This window comes from Hyperoodon ampullatus (genome assembly GCF_949752795.1).
Source record: "Hyperoodon ampullatus genome assembly, chromosome: 1".
Lineage (NCBI taxonomy): Eukaryota > Metazoa > Chordata > Mammalia > Artiodactyla > Ziphiidae > Hyperoodon > Hyperoodon ampullatus.
This window is the reverse complement of record NC_136914.1, coordinates 138,384,861-138,400,584: the sequence shown is the minus strand read 5'-3', so window position 1 is coordinate 138,400,584 and position 15,724 is coordinate 138,384,861. Positions and strand designations below refer to the sequence as shown.

Here is a 15,724-nt window from a genome sequence, read left to right as displayed (position 1 = left end):
AAGTGGATAGGATGAAGTGGTCCTTTTTTTCGCGTATTTAGCTTTATTTACAGTTTCTTTTCATCTTCCTGGGTCTTATAGAGTCTTTTAGCCCCTCGAGTCCTTAAAATTCCTGTGTAAATGTCACCTCTGAAGCCTCATTCTGAGCCCCTCACCTCACGCTCTCAGGTCATCTGATGTGCTCCCTCTCAACCCCAGTCTGTTCTGTGTCGCTAGTCCCCGCCCCCGCGCGCGTGTGAACTACCCTTGTGGCGAATGAAGGTTTATCAAGGGAGTAACAGTTTTCGTTTCATCTTGAGGAACTGATGGGATGGAGGAGAGACGTGGGCAAGCAGTGGGGGCGTATGGTATGCTAATTAGGGAAACAGCAAGTGGTCCATTTTGGCTATAAGTACTGAAGAGGAACAGTCTGGAAGACTTCAGGTTGTAGTCTTCAGTATCGAGGGATAGGCTTGGACTTCATATTGCCGGTTTTGGAGGAGCCTCTGAAGATATGGAAGGAGAAAGTGACAGGATCACAACTCTTCTGTAGAGAGTTCTCTACTAGGATTGGTATGAAAGATTGGAGTGGGGAAAAGAATGGGAAACCAGTTAAGTAGGCTACCGTATTGGTGTAAGGAGTAAGGGAAGTGAGGGAACGCAGGACTAATGACAGCATTAGAGCAGGGGTCTGCAAGCTTTTCTTCAGAGGGCCAAACATTAATATTTTAAGTGCTCTCTGTCATAATTACTCAACTCTGCCTTGTAGTGAGAAAGCAGCCATAGACAATACTTCAAGGAATGAGCTTGGCTGTGTTCCAATAAAACTTTATTTTTTGGACACTGAAATTTTAATTTGATACAGTTTTAGATATCATGAAATATTCTTTTAACTTTTTTTTTTTTTTTTGGCTGTGCTGCCCAGCATGCAGGATCTTAGTTCCCCAACCAGGGATCGAACTCACGCTCCCTGCATTGGTAGCACGGAGTCTTAACCACTGGACCGCCAGGGAAGTCCCCTTAACTTTTTTTCAATCATTTAAACATGTAAAAAACTTTTTTTTTTTTTCACTTTCCAGAGGTACAAAAACAGCCTACAGGCCATAGTTTGCTGGCCCCTGCTTTAGAGGTATTTTCTTGAGGCAGAGTGAACAAGATTTAATTGGGGGTAATGACCATGTATAGTCTGTAGTCCTCCAATCTAGAATACTTTCCGAAGTTAAAGGGGGCACTGTTAATTACCCTGGGAGAATAGGAGTAAAATTAGACTGTCCTAAGCCAACCTCAAGTGGTCATCCTAAGGTTAATGGTTAAGAGAAGTCAAAACTGCTTTAGGACCTGGTAAAAGGAAATGGAAGTGGCAATGATGGAAACAGGGAGCTTGGGAAGACACTGGTTTTAGGGAGAAGATGGCTGTAGCAGTCCCAGGTGTCATATGGTTGGGACAACATCGACAGGCAGGAAGAAACCACCCCAGAGGCTTCATAGCTGGCCACTCCTTATATCTTATTTACCAGAATTGGGTTGCTAGCTAGTCCCTAAAACAGTGACTGACAAGGAGCATGGGATTACCATGATTGGTTAGTGTTTATCTGGCTTTTGACAGTTCTTATACAGGACTATGGCATGCGTTGCTGGACATTTAGCATCTCTGGTGCCTTCCTACTAAATTTGGTAGCAACCCCAGGCATTGTGACACCAAAAAAAAAAAAAAAAAACCCTCTTCCCCTCCATCCCACACACACTCCCTAGAGAAATGATACTGGTTAAGAACCACTGGCTTAGACCAGTTGGGATTTACCTTGGAACTGAATTATGTGTGCATAGTTTTCTTTTTCCTGATTGGTTTGGAGGGAAGAGAGGAACTAAGCAGTATTGAAGTTCTGTTGTCAAGGAAGTAGGGTGGGGAATGGTGGGTAGGTAATTAACATTCTGCCATGAGAATTAAACATTTTATTTTAGATCCTTGATAAAATAAACATCTCAACTTCACACTTGAAGCCCTTCTTCTTTTTTTTTTTTTTTTTTGAGTTCCCCTCCACTCCCCACGGGAAAAATCTCTCCCAGTAGGATACTCATTTTTTGAATACTGTAGTAACTTTCAGACTGGTGGCCTGCTCTGTCTTTCCCTCCTTCATTGCTACATGAAGGGCCTAGTCCTGTATACTGATTTCCTTTACTCAGATACCTATCTCCAGTGGTGCTCAGCTATCTCAGCAACTCAGTTGGCACTCAAAGGCCTCCATAAATCCACAGATGGCTTCACTGCCTTTCTCTTACAAATGTAATCCACTGCTTACTGATTGACTTGTCATCTCTATGGAAGATGTACCTCTCTAGGCCTGACCCCTCTCTGAAGGTATTAGTACTAACCAACAAATTTTTCCATTTCTTTTTTTAAAAAATAAATTTATTTATTTTATTTATTTATTTTTGTCTGAGTTGGGTCTTCGTTGCTGCATGCGGGCTTTCTCTAGTTTCAGCGAGCAGGGGCTACTCTTCATCGTGGTGCACGGACTTCTCATTACGGTGGCTTCTCATTGCAGAGCACGGGCTCTAGAGCGTAGGCTCAGTAGTTGTGGTGTGTGGGGGCTTAGTTGCTCTGCGGCATGTGGAATCTTCCCAGACCAGGGCTCGAACCCGTGTCCCCTGCCTTGGCAGGCGGATTCCTAACCACGGCGCCACGAGGAAAGTCCCTACAGTGGCTTCTTTTGTTGCGGAGCACGGGCTCTAGGCATGCAGGCTTCAGCACTTGTGGCTCACAGGCTCTAGAGCCCAGGCTCAGTAGTTGCGGTGCATGGGCTTAGTTGCTCTGAAGCATGTGGGATCTTCCCGGACCAGGGCTCGAACCCATGTCCCCTACATTGGCAGGCGGATTCTTAACCACTGCACCACCAGGGAAGCCCTCTTTTCCATTTATTTTCTCACGTAGCCAACTTGCATTTCCCTCCTTTCAACTCAGCATGGCCATTGAAGTGTGATTGAAGTGATCTGTGTCACTTGCGAGCAAAAGCTTTAAGAACCCGTGCACAATTTCTCATGCTCTTTCCTTCTGGCACAGTGACGGAAAGTTTTAGTTATCTATTGCTGCATAACAAACCATCCCAAATCTTAGTGACTTAAAACCGTAACCATTTTATTATCGTCAATGGTTTTGTGGGTTGAATGGGCTCATGGGCAGTTGTCTAATCTTGCTTGGTGTCTCTCATGTGGTTCCAGCCAGGTATTGTTGGACTGGAGTAATCTGGAGGCTCGATGGGGATGCTAGAATGGCTGAGCCTTTCTTTTTCCAGTGTTATTCCAGGGCCTCAGTTTAAATGGCTTCTCCTGCAGAGTAGCCTGACTTCTTACATGGTGGCTCAGGATTCTTCAAACCGCAAAAGCAAAAGCTTCCAGGTGTTTGTAAGACTTAGGCTTGGAAATAACGCATTCTATTGGTTAAAGCAGTCACATGGCCAACTCAGTTTGAAGGGGAGGGTAAATAAACTCCACCTCTTGATGGGGATTGGGGAGAAGAGTGACAAAGGATTTGTGGCCTTATTTAATCTACCACCCCAACAATGTTCCACATGGTGGCTGCTTCCATCAGCCAGGGTCCTAGGGTCAGGACAAAGTGGAAAAGAATCCTTAACTAATACACATGGTTGTATGAGTGAGAAATACATTTCTGCTGTTCTAAGTCACTGAGATATTTGTGGTTGTTTGGTAAAGCCTGATCGATACTAATACAAAAATTGGTACTGGAAGTAGGGCACTGCTGTAACAGAAACCTAAAATATATGGCATTGACATATATGACTATGTTACAAATGTTAGTGGTTGGTTGTTAGGCAGCATCCAGCTCTGATTCACTTAGGAATCTCTCAGCAAATGTAGCTTAGAAATTTGAGCTCAATAAATATTTCTTAAATAAGATAGACTGTTTCTTGTAATTCTGTTCTATTTCTCTATTTTAGGGGAAAACACTTCTTTCCCACATCAGATGTTTCTTAAAGTATGGAGGGGGTGCCACTAACATAACACTCGATACCTCATTCCAGCGCTTCTAACAAGTTTCCTGATGTGTAAGTTTGGCGTGTGCAGCCCACCTTCTTCCTCTCTCCTTTCTCATGGGAGCCAGGCCGCCCACAGAAAGTATGCTTTCTACTCTGCTGCTTCATACCACAAGTTTCACAGGGGTGTGCCCATGCCAGGGGGGCCTGCCCAGGACAAGGGAGGCTTGGGGTAAGCTTAACAGGGTAGGCGCTCTGGGGGAAGGGGAGCTTCAAGCTTGGGAGCTAAGCTCACGGCCAAGGAGTGAAAAAACCTGTTGTTTGAACTTTAATTCACAAGCACAAGAGTGTTAACAAGTTGGAAGTTAATAATTTTGGACTTTAACATGAAGTCGGTACTGATTACTTTGGGCTATAATTCAGAAGAACAAGATAATGTAATGTCTGAACTTTTCATTTCTTGCTGGAAAATTCATATTGGAAAGGGGTCATAATCAGATTGAGGATGTCTTTTTGGCTCTTAATTTTTATAGTATTTTTATGTTATCATTTGATCTTCTTTTAGAACTTCTGATAATGTTGAACAAGGTAGTGGGACATAGTTTGAGGTGGCAATAGAACAGGTTGTGAATTATAGCCTTGCGTACAGAATAGCATGGGAGCTGATTTAATTGATGTATTGTTCTGACCCATTCAGGGCATTCTGGGAACAAAACCTACCCTTTACCAGTGGCCCCAAGAGATTCCACAAAAGAGGTGAAATCAGTATTGAAGTGGCCTTATGAAGATGGGAGCAGGACTACCCTAACTGACTGCTGACTTCTTACCCAAGGGGGATAACCATGTCCTAAGGTGATCTCAGTGGGTAAGCTGAAAGGGTTAAAGCAATGGTCTTTATACATTTTTACTGACATACCACCCAAAATAATTTTTAGGTTCACATGTAAAATTTTTTGTCCTTAGTTGCAAAAGATGTAATTTCTGGTGTAATCTAAATATGAATATTTTAAAGTATAAAGGGTTATATCACTTAAAAATGCATTTAGTGAAATTAAATCCCATAGAAATTGAATACTCACCATCATCCATATTTACAGAAATTTTACATTACTCTTTTTTCTCTTTGAATTTGTGTTTTTATTCTACTTCCCCACAGAAGTCTTAAAAATATATTTTATGCTCAAACGTATTTTATTGCTTACCCTATCATTCTTTTTGGCAGTCAAAAAATTGTTTATAATTAAAAAAATTTTCTACCACCAAAAGCTTCTAAATGCCAAAAATTTCTTTTGGATTGAGTTATTTTTACAATTATTATTAGTAATACATAATTAATCTTAAATACATTACAAATTTTCCCAAATAATTACTAAAGAGAACTAAAATTTTACTGGAAATATGCCTCTTAATGAAATGGATGAAGCTCCTCCTCTCCAGTTATTTCATGAATGTAATTTCCTGCTAGGACACAATAAGAAAACAAGTTGGGGGACTATTAGGTGCAGGACTTACAAAAGATGAATAAATGATGTTCAATGCATTATTTACAATAAAAAACTATGTATCTAAATCTAAGTTTATTACATAAAAGATAGGAATGAATAATGAGGTGAGAAATGGTTAACAAATAATAATAAGCAGAAGTGTTTGGGTAAGAAAACAAGTATAGACTTACTATATTCAGTAATCTTCAGGTAAAAACTAGTGAAAATATTTTCTCCCATGAGTCTGAATAATTGTTCAAAAAGCACTACAAAACATTAATGTATCTGTGATATATATTCCTTTTATATGTAACATTGATCTGTTAGAAGGACATTTGGAATTTTTTTAACATCCTTTTCCTTGAAATCATCTGAAATATGCAGTTGAGACACAGGACGATGGCACCAAGTTCTCTCTCATTACTGAGCAGATGTGCCTTGTAACTGGTATTTCCCAGAATGTTTTCTACATATCTTCCATTTTTGAATTCTGAGAGAGATATCTGGAGCATGAAACTTTGCTGTGGGTTTGTTACCCACATGAAATAGGGCTCAACCTCCTTCAGTATTTCTTTTTGCTATCTCAACAGTATTGTTTGACACCATCAGGAAATGGAAGAGGAAATGGCATTAGGCAAAAATGATCGTAACTCTTGCCACCCTGCTCTACAATTATCTGAACTCAGAACACCCCCACACAGACCAAAATACCCAATTTCTAACACCATGCTTTTCTCTTAATAGAAATATATTTAAGATAAGGAAAGCCAGGAAATCCTCATGCTACTTATAATGCATTGATTAAATTAAATATTGACATCAATATTTAGAATTGTTCCTTTGTATGGTGCCTTAGATGCTTTTTGCACATGGGAGCAAGTTATAGTAATATCTGGGATGGGTGAGAGGATGCCTGTCTTTTATAAGTGAGAAAAGACTGATTTTAAAATAGAATTGGAAAAATTGAATTGTTGTGAAATGTCAACCTCAGTCGTATTTTAGACAGCTCAGTTTTAGGAAAGAGTAGGTGAAAGTTGAATAAATGGAATTGATTTCCTTAAAATTATCTGTGCTTGTATTCCTCTTGGAAAGTAGAATCCCAGGGTAGATTTATTCCAGTTTGGAGATTACTAGGTTAAGAGAATAAAATTATGTGGGGAATGTGGTGTAAATTGCAGGGGGTTTTATTAACATTCCTGGTGTCTTGGGCCAGCCTTTCCTCTTCCCCATTGAGTAAGATACTACATAGTGAGAAGCTGCATGAGAAGGCTCAGCCCTTTGGCCAGTCTTACCCTTGGGGCCAGGCTGCCATCAGGAATCATGACTTCTAGTCTATTCCTTTATGCTGCAAAATTTACAGGGACAAGTCTTTGGAGTAGGTGGAGGGGAGAGTTTCTGTAATCCTGTTCTGCCAGTCAGCAACCCAGTGTCAAGTCTGCCTTGTCCTAGGGTTCAGTGTTGGGAGGCCCACTGGCGCCATCTCACCTCCAGCGTCAGCTTTATCAGGAAGAGCGACAGTTCTCAGCTGTCTACTCTTTTTCCTGTTTTTCAGCTGGCTCACAACTTGGTAGGAAGAGGGATGTGGTTTACTGAGTCCCCTAAATGTTCTCAGTCCTTAACAGTGCTGTGCATATTAACACAACAAATACTACTGTGAATTTTACTATGTTTTTTAGCCATGAAATTACATTCAATCTTACCTGGTTTTTTTCTAATAATATTTTGTGTATATTTCATAGATTTGTACACACTAATGAGTGTAGTTTGTTTTCAAAATGGTATTTTCTTAAGGACTGTTACTGGGCAATATATGAAACATCAGAATAGTTAAGTTCAGGAGAAAGAGAATTGCTCTGTCGCCTTAAACAGCTAGTTCAAGACACATTGTTGCCAGAGTTTCATAGAAGGTGAATGAATACATTAAGAGGTTGATTCTAAGGAAATCAGGCTTGCCATTCTGTTTCTTCCTGTACTGTAAGTTACTTGGCCTGCTAAGACTTTTAACATTCATAAAACAATGATATAAAATATGGCCCTTATATGAGACAATAAGATTATAAAGCAAAATAAAGATGTGATAACTGTGATAGAAGCTCTGAGCTTATAGATCTCTAATATTGCAAGGAAATGGCACTTCTTAAAGTGACACAAATCTTTGTTTTGTAAACAACTTGGGTCTTTAGAAAATGAGCTGCTTTTTAGATTACAAAAAAAAATCAGGAGCTTAAATCTTCAGTTTAATGAAGAATAAACTGTTCTTGAATCCTCTGTCATAAATTGGCATGCATAATTCAAATATTGTCATACACTAGCGGAAATTTTGACTGGCTTTGACTTTGTTATGGTTACTGAAAGGAGATTCTCCAGCAGAACACAAATTTTTATTGGCAAGCAGGTGCAGGAATTCCTGATGAGAAGAACCAAAGGATCACAACTTTGATTCTTCTTTTTTCTCTTGCCTGCAACATCCAATCAAAGATCAAGTCCTGTTGATCCTACCTCCAAAATGTTATCCCAAATTTGACGGACCACTTCTCACTATGTCTACTGCTACCATCCTGGTACAAGCCATCAGCAGCTCTCATTTAGACCATGACAATAGCCTCTTGTCTGGCTCCTGGGTTTCCACTCTTGCCTTCCTAGAATTCATTCTCAATCATTAGCCATTTAACAATATAAATCAGACTATCACTTCCCTACCTATACTTTCCTAATGTCTTTCCCTTGCAATTAGAATAAAATCCAAGCTCCTCATCATGGCCCTTATGATCTGTTGTACATCTACCCTCTGATTGCTCTTAACTCACATTCCTTGTTCATTATGCTCTAGCCAAATTGGTTTTCTATCTTTCTTTGAATGCAGCAAGCTCATTCCTACCTTTGAGATTTTGCATTTGCTCTTTTTCCAGCCTGGAATTCTCTGCTCCCAGATTTTCTCATGGCTGATTCATTCTCATTACTTAGGTCGCAGCTCAAATGTCCATCCCTCAGAGAAGCCTTTTATCCTGACCACACATCTAAAGAGCTGTCACCCCTTCTCCCCAACTTTAATCATTTCCTATCCTGCTTAATTGTTTTCACAGTATTTAGTACTGCCTGAAACTCTATTGCCTTAATTGTTTTCACAGTATTTAGTACTGCCTGAAACTCTCTTATTTTTCACATGTTTATTATTTGTCCCTCTGCTAACCCCCACTAGAATGTGACTCCATGGTGGGTAGGGCTCGTCTGTCTTGTTCCCTGCTATATCCTCAGTGCTTGGAATGAAGGTTGCCATTTAGTGGGGGTTTATTACATATTTGAATGAGTGAATGACTCAAGGTCCAGATGTAGCCAGAGAAGGCCTCCCAAGAGGCCTTTACCTTAGTAATTTACCATAGTTCAGAGTTGTGGCCCTTTTGTTTTAAATGCTCAGATGTCAGCTTTTGCCAGCACATGGAGGTTTTTTCCTCCAGGGCAGAACTTACGTTAATGAAAGTATAAGATTGTAAAATCCCTATACCAATTTATTAGTTTTCAGTGAGCAATATAGCTGTCACATGGACCCAGACTCGTAGTAATATGATCTGTTGTAGATTTTCTGCCTATCGGCTAGCACAGATAGGATAGGGCATTAAGTGAGAAACTTTTTGGGAAAACATGGAATACAAAAAAGGAGAAAGAGTTAGATGGCTTGTATGTTTCAAAACATTTGTTTATTTAACAAATATTTATAGATTTCTGACTTTGTTTTGTGTTCTGTGCTAGGTACTGAAGAATCAACAAGGAATACTATTAAGCACCAGCAGTTTAGTTGGAGAGGCAGACAATAAACTGACAATTACAGATCAGTGTCAAAAGTTCTCTATTTAGGTTCATGCCAGGGTGATGTAGGAGGACCTAGAAGGGAAACTGAGCCTTGGGGGATCAAGGTGAGCTTCTCAGGAGATAGGATTATTTGAGCTGAACTCTGAAGAGTTAGCCAGGCAGAACAAGGAAAGGTATGGGGAGCACTGCTGGCAGAAGCTGCAGCCTGAGCAAAGGTCAGCTGGAGAGAGCAGAACCTTCTAAGAACTACAAGTAGTTCAGTAAGGTTGAGGAAAGGTGGAATGAGAAGCCTGGCTATCAGACTCACAGACCTAAGTAGGTCTGGACTTTATCCCTATAAAAGGGAGCTACTGAAAGTTTTTGTTTTGGTGAAGGGGCAGAGTACATCTTTCAGACTGCCCTAGTACAGCCAATACTTTGCATTCCTTTCTTCCAAAGAACTTTCCATGAATATCTGGAGAAAGTCCATGCTCCTCCTCCGAGAACACGCAGTCCTTCCTTTACCACTCCCAGCCTTATACCTGCTATACCTGCTGCCTCCACAGCGCACTCTGTACTCCAGACCCACCAAACTTCCCAGCTTCCAGACTCACTTCCCGATCTTTAATTACGCTTTCGTAGCCTCCACTCCTGCTAGCACTCTCACCAGGCCACTTTCAAAAAGTGTTACTGGATTAGTCTTCCAACCTATAAAGGCAATACATGTTCCTTGCAACACAGAGACATGCAGAGGAAGAGCTAAAACCTTCTCCTTTCCTCTCACCACCACACACACATACGTAGTGTGCTTTAAAACATATATACACTTTTAACTAAAATATATCTATGCTATACAATTTGTACAGTTCTTCCCTGCTCCCCCAACAGAATATCCAGCATTTGCTGGATTCCAGGCCCTATGCTTTATCTCATTTACCCCACAACTACCATACAAGGTAGGTACTGTGATCCCCAGTGGATAGACAAGCAACTCAGATGTGACTAATTTGCCCAAGGTTGCACAGTTGGTGGGAGCAGCAATTTGAACTTGGGCAACGTGGCTCTCAAGTCCACTGCCTTTTGATATCTTCCAAATAATGCTATTTTTGTTCTTTTCAATAACGACGATATTTATATGGAGGTCCAGAATTTATTCAATTATTCCTCTGTTGATGAATGTTGAGGTTGTTTTTTGCCACTTAAAATGCCTCAATATGTAATTCTCCAAAGCAGGATTTGAGGTCAGAGGTCATACTTATTTTTAAATCAGTACGTGACCAAATAATGTTCCAAGGATTGTGTAACATTTTCATATCCCCAAGAACCATGGGACAGTATCTGTTTCCCTATACCCTCACTAGTTCTAATGATACTGATATTTTTAGGTTTTGGGGTTTTTTTTGGCACTTTGGTCAGTAGAGACAGTGCACCTTTGTTTTGTTTTGCATGTTTCCTGACTACAGGTGCAGTTGAGAATTTTTCTGTGTGTTTTTGAGATGTTTGCATTTCCTGTTCCATGATTTGTCTATTCATTTCCTCTCGTTCATTTTTTCTGTTGGATTGCTTGTCCTTGATCATTTTTGGGGGGGAGGGAGCATGTTTATAGTAGTAGTAATATTAACCCTTTTTCTGACATGTGTTCAAATATTTCCTCCTCTTCTGTGTTCATTCACCTTTTGACTTTTTTAAGGCATCCTTTAGTTTAATTTGTGTGTGCTCAAATCTATTGGTCTTTCCCGTCATGGCTTTTGGGCTTCTTGAAATTGACAGGTTTGGGCATCTCCCTTTATTAAGGATTGGACCAGCCAGCCAGGACTATCCTTGGAGGCTGCTTGATGGGCTTTGATGACTTTTCTCAGACTCTTATACCTTTGCTGCTACCTCGCAATCTCCTTCTGAGGGATCTGTTTTCTTGAGATTTGTTATTACATTCAAGCAAAGCCTTTCTGGCCTGGGAATCATTTGTCACTTATAAAAATGCGTTTGCATATCTTTGCTCTGATTCACTGTGTGCTCATTTTGTTTCTCTCTTCTAGTTTTAAGAAGCAATTACCATGGGGTCTTCTATTTTATGTATTGAGTTTTGGGCCATCTTTAGCCTCTGAGTTCTTAGAGGCAGTTTAGAGGGAAGATGTGCCCTTGGTATAAGACGTATGGATGGTGAAGATAAATTGGTAATGGGGAAGTTGTGGGCTTGAGAGTGAGTTTGATTCTGTCTTTGATTACAGCTGTATAATCCTGGGGAGGTTGTTATATGTCTCAGGGCCCTTTTTCATAAAATGGAAGTGATAATAATACTGCTTTGAGTCCACTTTTTGACATAGGATAGGCCTCCAACAGTGTACTTAGACGTTTCTTCCTTTTTGGTCACATTTCAATAATATTTTAATGAGGTCAGGTCTTCACAAATTACCTTGGTATCCCTTTTGGCGAAACAAACTCTTTTCATTTGCTGTCAGCTTGTAAAAGAAGGATAAAATTTCTTGGCCTTAAAGACTGGCACTCTTTACAGCTCTCTGGAATGAACTGCCCATATTTCATTATTGAAGAGAGAAACATTTAAACTCTTAGTAGAAATTAAATTTGAGGCCATTTTACACAAACCATGGCTTAGGGCCAAGGCTACAAGACAGAGCATGTGTGGGTTGGGGGTAGACACTAGGGAGGAGTCTGGCCTGCATTTTGGTGGATTTCAAAATGTGTACCAGAATTTGTTCCAAGTCGTCACTCATAGAAAAGAAAGTTACAGGGAATCTAGATTTATCACCCAGGCCTCTTCCCGTGCCCTCAAGCTGATGATCATGAAACCATTTAGCGAAGGCAGTTGGTTGAATTGCTCAACTGATAGTATTCCTGAATGATAACTAATTTTAGAGGATTTGGGGCTGAGTACTGATTCTGAGAAGCTAAAAAGGAGAAGTGGGTCTCAGGAGAGCTTATGCTTCATCCTGTGTAATGATCTTTGTTCTTTGTCTCCCACCTCCACATTTGAGGCAGCATTGACCTGCTCTTTCATCAGGATCCAACAGACAAAGGGAAGGAGGCCTAAACCAGTTCCTGGCTTAAAAGTCTTGCTGTCCTTCAAGCTCAGGCCTTGAAGGATTCAGACTTTATGCAGGTACTCAAATCAACTAACATAGTTGAGCGCTATGTGTAAGACACTGTGTAGGATGGTGAGTGTGTATGTTTGAGAGAGGCAGAGAGACAGGGGTTAGAGAGGGAGAAGGAGGTATATAAGGCAGGTTTCTTGCCCTCAAGTAGCAGAGTTTGCTAGTAACTCGAATGCTTAAGAGGTCAGGCATATTAAGTTAGTTAAGTGACTTTGCATGTGTAAGAGAAACAAGAGAGTAAGCATGATAGTTGACAACAGATACTTGTGTCACTGACCATAGGATGTGGTGTGGGCTATGTTAAACTGGAGTGTGCATCCCTATTGAACAGGAACAGCCCATGCAAGGATCTAGCACAGTGGTTCTGAAAGTATGGTCTCTGGACCAGCAGCATCAAAATCAACTGAAACTTGTTAGAAATGCTCTTTTTTCAGTCCTATCCCAGACCTAAGGAATCAGAAACTCTGAGAATGGGGTCTTGCAGCCTATGTTTTAATGATTTCTTGCTGTGATTCTTATGCTCCCTAAAGTTTGTGTTGCCTTGTGGGAATTTGGGCCCAGTGTTGCTAGATCTTTTGGTTTTTCAAGAAAAGCTAGAAAACTAAATTTTTTATGGGAATTTTGTGATTTTTAAATATATATATATATATATTTAAATATATAAATAAATATATAAATATATGGAGAGCATATATCTAATTTTTGTGGGGGAGGGAGCAGATGTACCCTTTGTAGGCCAAACAACAGGCCAAGGAAAGCACATCTTTGGGCCTTGGGGTCTCCAAGCCTCCAGTTTCAGCTACAATAGAGTATTCAAATATTTGACAACAGATTAATTGAAAATACTGTTGGACTAGAGGAATGACTCTCAGTGTGTGTTTGTGGGGGTGGGGTGGGGTGCAGCAGGACATTGGTGTCTGGCAGGAGGAGGCTTGTAAGAGCTGCACAGATCCTGATACTTTCCCAGCCCAGGTGCTTCCTTACTTCCTACCATGGTGAAAGTCCTAACATTGTCAGCCACTGTTCCTCTTGCAAGTCCAGAGCATCCCTTGGATATGCAGCAAAGGAGGAAAGAAGCCGTGTCACAGGTCTAGAGCACCGTGGTTTATAAACTGCTTTCACATCTGTCCTTTCATCAGATCCTTACAACCTTGTGTAATAGGTGTGATGGTATTGTCTCCATTTAAAGCTGCTAAACTACGCTGAGAGAGGTCAAGTGATTTGTTGAAGGTCACGTAATTTGTAAGGGGAAAACATGAGACTAGATACCTAATCTTATAATTTCTAAACTAGAGTTTTTCTCCCATATATAGTTTTATGTGTTTATCCATACCGTCACTATTTTTTTCTTTTTTCTTTTTTTGGCTGCACTGAGGCATGAGGGGTCTTAGTTCCCTGAACAGGGATCGAACCCGTGCCCGCTGCAGTGAAAGCAGAGTCTTAACCACTGGACCACCAAGGAAGTCCCTACCATCACTAATTCTTGAAAGGATCTGATGTGGCTCACTTCACTATGACTGGTGACTAGTTTTTTGCCATTCCCATGACCAGGCCTCAGTTGGTCCCCTCCCTGGCTTGGTGTGCTGCCTGGGACCCCAGATCTTCTTCTGTGGGCTGGGAAAGTATCAGCTTTTAAAAGTCCCCTCCTGTCAGACTCTAATGCCCTGCTGTTCCCTCTACACCTGCAGACACACACACAGTCATTCTTCTAGTCCAACAGTACTTTCAATTACTCTGTTGTAACAAGATATTGAATCGCCCAGACCAGTCTTCCCTCTTGGGACCCTTCTCCATCACCAGCTTTCCTCCTGGGCTCTGTCTGTTTGTGGGGTTCTGGGTCTCCTTGTTCTGGCCTATCTTGTCACCTACTAAGCCTCAGAGGGACACTCTGAGTCCAGAGCTGTCCCCAGTACAGGTGATACGTGACCTGCACATCAGTTGTCTGGAACTGGACTAAGCACCGGGACTCATTTTACATAGGCTGCTGAATAGCAGCCAAAGCAATGGCTTTCTGACATAGGGCAAATTTGGATGAGAGACAAAGGACATTATTAGGGGAGCTAGAATTTAGGATTCTTCAAGTATTCTCCCAGTCTAGCTTAAAATGAAACAGTCATGCATCTGGGTAGCACTACCAGAAAAATTTTAGTAGTTTGAAATTTCTGGGGTTCGTTAAATGCTACAGTTGACCCTTCAACAATGGCGGGAGGGGGCTGGTGGAATTGGACCCTCCTGGTGGAATCAAAAGTCTATGTATGGCTGCCTCTCCCACCCACTCCTCGGCACAGCCTCTGCGCCCTGCGCTGCAGCAGCGGCACCCAGCTCTCCCCGACACGGATGGCGGCGTGGCGGGCAGGCTGGGCCCGGGCACCGGGCCGCGAGCCGAGAAGCGCCCGCCAGAACACCCAGTCATGGATAAAAATGAGTGGTGCAGAAGGCCAAAGTGGCCGAGCAGGCTGAGCGAGATGATGACATGGCATCCCGCATGAGGTCTGTAACTGAGCAAGGAGCTGAATTATCCAATGAGGAGAGGAATCTTCTCTCAGTTGCTTATAAAAATGTTGTAGGAGCCCGTAGGTCATCTTGGAGGGTCATCTCAAGTACTGAGAAAAAGACAGAAGGTGCTGACAAAAAACAGCAGATGGCTGGAGAAGACAGAGAAAATTGAGACCGAGCTAAGAGGTCTCTGCAATGATGTACCGTCTCATTTGGAAAAGTTCTTGATCCCCAGTGCTTCACAAGTAGAGAGCAAAGTCTTCTAGTTGAAAATGAAAGGAGGCTACTACCGTTATTTGGCTGAGGTTGTTGCTGGTGATGACACGAACGGGATTGTGGATCAGCCACAGGAAGCATACCAAGATGCTTTTGAAATCAGCAAAAAGGAAATGCAGCCAACGCATCCTATCAGATTGGGTCTGGCCCTTAACTTCTCTGTGTTCTATTATGAGATTCTGAACTCCCCTGAGAAAGCCTGGTCTCTTGCAAAGACAGCATTTGATGAAGCCATTGCTGAACTTGATACATTAAGTGAAGAGTCATACAAAGACAGCACACTAATAATGCAGTTACTGAGAGACACCTTGACATTGTGGACATTGGATACCCAAGGAGACAAAGCTGAAGCAGGAGAAGGAGAGGAAAATTAACCGGCCTTCCAACTTTCATCTGCCTCGTTCTAAAATTGACACAGTAGACCGTTTGTCATCCATGCTGTCCCACAAATAGTTTTTGTTTACGATTTATGACAGGTTTATGTTACTTCTATTTGAATTTCTATATTTCCCATGTGTTTTTTTTTTTTTTTTTGCGGTATGCGGGCCTCTCACTGTTGTGGCCTCTCCCATTGTGGAGCACAGGCTCCGGACGCGCAGGC

At 41.5% G+C, this 15,724-nt stretch overlaps 1 pseudogene across 1 annotated transcript; it reads left to right on the top strand.

Annotated features, from left to right (window-relative positions):
* Positions 1 to 14,756: 14,756 nt before the first annotated feature.
* On the top strand, positions 14,757 to 15,497 carry LOC307061455 (14-3-3 protein zeta/delta-like; annotated as a pseudogene). The gene has a single exon. The product of its transcript is annotated as a 14-3-3 protein zeta/delta-like (transcript).
* The last annotated feature ends 227 nt before the right edge of the window (positions 15,498 to 15,724 follow it).